This window comes from Betta splendens, chromosome 15 (assembly GCF_900634795.4).
Source record: "Betta splendens chromosome 15, fBetSpl5.4, whole genome shotgun sequence".
NCBI lineage: Eukaryota > Metazoa > Chordata > Actinopteri > Anabantiformes > Osphronemidae > Betta > Betta splendens.
In genome coordinates this window covers 1,131,694-1,137,131 of record NC_040895.2, presented here as the reverse complement: position 1 = coordinate 1,137,131, position 5,438 = coordinate 1,131,694, and the positions used below count along the sequence as shown (strand labels likewise).

The 5,438-nt window shown below is 40.9% G+C and overlaps 1 long non-coding RNA gene across 1 annotated transcript; it reads right to left on the bottom strand.

Annotated features, from left to right (window-relative positions):
- Positions 1-325: 325 nt before the first annotated feature.
- Positions 326-2,193, bottom strand: LOC129603080 (uncharacterized). Its single transcript, XR_008692660.1, has 2 exons — positions 1,929-2,193; positions 326-969 (listed from the first exon to the last, which is right to left on the bottom strand). It is a non-coding gene; the product is annotated as an uncharacterized LOC129603080 (long non-coding RNA).
- Between the last annotated feature and the right edge of the window lie 3,245 nt (positions 2,194-5,438).

Here is a 5,438-nt window from a genome sequence, read left to right as displayed (position 1 = left end):
AATCTGAGTTGCCATCTCTTCATGCTTGGGTTGTAGATGAAGGCAGTTTCCTGATGGATAAAACACTAAAACACTCATAGTATGATTGATGTAGACCACCTGTGGAATAACTCCTTTACCATTTGAGTAAAAATGTGTTTTTTGTGAGTGCAACACTCATTAAGAATTTTTTTAACTTTATTTATATATAATTTATATGCGTTTTATTTATGGCCGCTTCAACTTTATAGCTTACCATATTAGAAAGAGAAAAACATGTAATTTCAATACTATGATTTCTAAATAAAAGTGTTTTCCCTTCAGAAACAGAGTTCAGTGAAATACATAATAGTTAAAGCCAACTTTATTGTAAACCAAAAAAATACACCACTACTCCAAAGCTAGAACAAACTGTTACCTTCACACTCCAATGTGCAATGTATAGGTTACTGAGTTAATTAAGAAGTCTGGGGGTTTGAGGACGAAGGAGAAGCTTTTGCAGGGCCTTGCAGACAAAATGCATGAAAGTAGGGTAAACAGGGAGATGTGGTGATCCTTGTTCTCATAACTATTTGGAAGACTGAGCGGAAGCAGTCCTCTACCAGATGGAAGCTGTGGCTGTCCTCACCATCACCTCATCAAAACAAAAGGTAGTGCAATCAGAATTGTAGATTAGTGAAATGTTCATTTTTATGTAGGTCAAAACCTTCTCTAATGTAAGAACACACAATACCAGACAAAAAATTAAACCAAACAAGAGGACAGGCCTGTCTGTGCTAAAACAACAGATAAACAGTTGTTACAATTCAAATATAAAATCTAAACAGTATATACCAATTAAAATCTTCTATTGCCTATCTTACTGTTGGTACATACAAACTTACATACCTTCACTCCTGAGCTGGGCAGCAGATGTCTGTGTACCAACAGTCTGCAGTGATTTCTCTGTTTGACAGCCTCCTTGCATGTGGGTAACTGGGATGTGGCTCCCTACAGTATAGAAAAGACTGTTACATTTACTGTAAATTGTATTGGTCCTACAAATATAATGGCTATGGTACAAGCTATAGGTTACTGACCAGATAAGCAGCAGTTATTGTAGAGATGTGACTAATTAGCAACTAAGCTTGCAACACAACACAGTAATCATTCCAACTAATCATGTTAGAATTTGATAGAACAATGATATAACCCCAAATCACAAGTTGATTTAGGCTGTGACACAGGACGGGGTAATAAACATAACCGCGTTCATCTGCAGGTTCTTTTTGTAGCGATCGACCAGCTGTAGCTCTAAAGTGCAAAGGCCTAAAGGCATGCTAACGGCTAACGCAACACAAACAGAAGCGGCAGCACGTCAACAGGACAAAAGCTCGATCCACCGTTTCCTGCCTGTCGCTGATCGAAGGCCCATCGCTATTAGCTGTTCCCCACACAGGTGTGTGATTGCGCCAACTCAGAGTAGCACATTTGAAAGGGACAAAGGCTCAGTTGACTCACTGTAGCCGTTACCGACGCTAGCAATTAGCTTGTCTCACATGTGGGTTACTGCATTTTAAACAGACCCAACTAGCATATTTAGATATCACAAGTATCAAGCACAAACTTACTACAGCGAGCTAGATCCACTGCTTCCTGTCTGTCGCCGCTGGAAGGGCGATAACGATCAGCTGTTCCCCACAGGTGTATGTGATTACAGAAAAAGGACAGACGCTAGACCCACCGCTCCCTGCCCGTAGCCGCTCGATGACGTTAGTCATTAGCTTTTCTCCACACAGGTGTGTGGCTGCAGGAGCCCACATGAGCACATTTGAAGGGGACAAAGGCTCGGTCGACTGGCTGTAGCCGTTAGCATAGCTAGCTAGTAACTTGCCCCACACATAGGTTACTACATTTTAAACGGACAAACTAACATTTTAAAACATTATAAATATCAAGCATGTACTTACTTCAGTGAGTGGATGACGGACTGTAGGAATGGATCCTTTTTTTCCAACAGGAGCCGTGAAACAAATCCAGCATTGTACGCACCCTCGTTTGAAATGCACATACGTATAAATGCTGAGGCAGTGTTTCTGGCACCGGTCCGTTAAAAATAAAAGTGACCCACAAATCCTCACTTGTTGATCCCTTGGTAAAGTGAAGAGACTTTGGTGTTGGTTAGAACACCTAAGAACCGAACTATTTCTATGGGAGGACTTGAACGCTGCCATGCTCGTCTGTTCACGGTGAGTGAGAGGGGGGAAATGGCGGAAGTCCAGTTTTGGTTCGGGATCATTGTGGGGGATGGTGGTTCAGGATTTACAGGGAGGACTTCCGACCAAGGTGACGACAACTGGGACCCGGTCTCAGAGTAGGTCGTGGTCTGTTTTCATTGGGTGAGAAAATTTACGTTTTCAAAATGTGACTAAAGCAGTAAATGCATTTCTACCGTGCTCAGTGTGTGTATATGTGACGCATAGAGTCATAGGAACGCTCCAAAATGTCTAAAAAGTGGATTTTGCATGATATGAGCCCTTTAAAGTCTCACTAATTATTAAAATAAGTTTTACTTTTCACTCATGTAAAAGGCAGCTTTGGCTGCGCGGTTTAGTTCATCGTTCTCGTTTATCATTCACAACTCAGGCTCTGTGGCGAGCACCAAGTACTACAGTTCTTTTGGGACTCGTTTTAATGGATCGTTTTGTCACGTGACAGCAGAGCCGCACAGGCTCTGTAGCGAGCAGCACGCACTCCGGTTTGTTCCTGATTCGTTCCTACTGATCCTTACAGATCGTTCGTTGGTTTGTTCATTTTTCATTTGACCGCTATCAAGCAACTGTCACGCTGTTAAAGAACAATGACAGGAAGATGCAGAACATAAGTCACGTCAAAGTGGTGCGTATTTGCTAGGTTTTCGGATGCTTTGATTTGCTAGTGGTCAGTATATCGTGTTTGAGAACCGCGGCCATTATTACAACTCCCACAGCGCCACCTGCTGCAAATGAACAAAATGAATCAATAACTCTAAATGATTCTATAGCAAGTAAAGTAGTATTAGGAATAATGAAATTGCACGCAATTGCCTTTGTTCAATATGAGGCAGAGGGAGAGTCAGAGAGTTACAGATCAGCCAGAGCAGGCAGTTACAGGTAAGATAACTGTTTAACCAAAACCCGAATGTGACTAGATGTTGGATCTGGTCCTGTTAGCTCAGTTGGTAGAGTTAATCTTTGATAGACAAGGTCAAAGGTTTACTCCTCCACCTCATCACTGTAAATTTTGATATATCTGTCTTTTATTTGGTTTATAGTGTAAATGCTGTAATTTAACCATGCAACTTGGATGGATGCAGTGCTGACGTGATCACAGTGTACATGTCTGATGTCGCGAACAGTGGTCCAAGGGATTGTGCAGGGGGTTTGTGTGTTTGCTCATACACAAAGAAAATTAGAGAGAACATTGATCAGTTTGGTTATGTCTGACTCTTATGCGGGAGCGTGCGCCGTCTCATTAAGGCGTAATGCATTGCTTCTTCTATAAGTGGATAGAGCTTATTTCTGACATAACTTAATAAATACTATCTGCTACTGTACAAGTTTTCCAGTGGTCATAGCAGTGTCTACTCCTGCATCAGAAAGCTTCTGTCCCACTGTGGTTGATGATAGACAGTTGGAGCTGCTCCGACATAAGAACCAAGACGTTACCCAGCATGGGTCTACCAGCGGCCACAGCCGGACAGAATCTCTCTGACATGGCACTTGAGGCGAGGGACGTCTCGTGGTTTGCAAAAACCATGACACTATAAACACACTATACAGGAGAAATACTGGCTTTGCCTGGCTTTTGGACAGTTTTTATGGTGATGTTAAAAATACTATTTTCTTGTCTATGATGCCCATTTTGTTCGAAGGGAATGCTTATGTAGGTAGTTGCAATAAATAATTCTCCCGGTTCCCACAGCCCTAAAGACAACATGTCCATAAGACATTTTGATAGGTCTCAAAAGTCCGACCCTGAAAAAAAAAAGAGTTGAACCTGAAAAAAAGATCTGTAACTGAAACTGAAAGCAAAAAATTAAGACTTGAAACATGAAAAGATAAAAATTAAAGCGGAAAATATATTTAAATTGAAAATCTTTCAAATTGTTTTATTTTGTTTTCAAGATATATGGGCCCAATTTAGCTTCATAAACATCCAGATACTTAAAATCACTAATCAACTGAAACTGAAAATGGAAACAAAAACACTGTGAGCATATTCTAAATGTATTGCCTTTTTTTTATTTCATGAGAAGTCAGTTTGTGAATGCTTCCCAGTACATTCCCTAATCCTAGAACTCTTTGCTTGTCTGTGGGAGTCCCCCAGCCGATGGTGGAAAGGCCCAGCACAAGACTCACTTCTTGAATGTCTTTTCAATCGAGGTTGAGGGTTAGAAGCCGTCATAACTCGTGGATAAGTGTGTTTCTGCAGCTTCCTGAAGCTACTCGGAAGCTCTTTACTGCAAGGCCCTTAGGCCTGTCACACTCAGATATTTATGTGCCGGAAACCAAGAGTAACAAACTAACACAAGCTGGTGCGTTCATCTGGACATTCATCATTGCCTCACTGCTTCTACTCCAATAAGACTGTTTAATGGAGATAAAAGGTGTGATGGTGAAAAGAATGATGTCATCAACCACCAGCCATCAACCACCTGACATATGGGGTTGAAATTGATAATTTAATAGTTCTTCCCCAAAACCCTCTGTTATCTGACCATTTCTTATTAACTTTTGAATTTAGCACAACTGACCCTATAACAGCTGGAAAGAAATGTTACTATAGCAGATGTTTATCTGACAATGCTGTTGCCAGATTCAAGCAGATGATTCCATCATCTTTTGCCTCAATGTCTTGCAGATACACAGAGAACAGTCACCTTAATCCTTATGAACAGGTTGACTGTCTTGTAGATGATGCTGCAGCTTCTCTACGTACAATGTTAGACACAGTGGCTCCTCTGAAAAAGAACAGTGAATCAGAGGAGGTTAGCTCCGTGGTATAACTCAGACATCCGCAGTCTAAAGCAAAGGACTAGACAACTAGAAAGACAGTGGCGTTCCAACAAAATAAATGTAAACTGCATTGCATGGAAGGACAGTCTAATGAAATATAAAAAAGCACTTTGTGCTGCTAGAAAAACATATTATTCTTCCCTAATTGAGGAAAACAAAAACAACCCCAGGTTTCTTTTCAGCACTGTAGCCAGGCTGACAAAGAGTCATAGCTGTATTGAGTCTACTATCCCCTTAAATCTCAGCAGCAATGACTTTATGAACTACTTTACTAATAAAATTATCATCATTAGAAAAAACATTCAGCAGCGACTTCTTCCAAATGACAGAAAGCACTGTCTAGATCCATCAACTTTAAATTTATTAAATCCTCTGTCTTACCTAGACAGCTTCTCCCCCATAACTCATATGGAGTTGACCTCA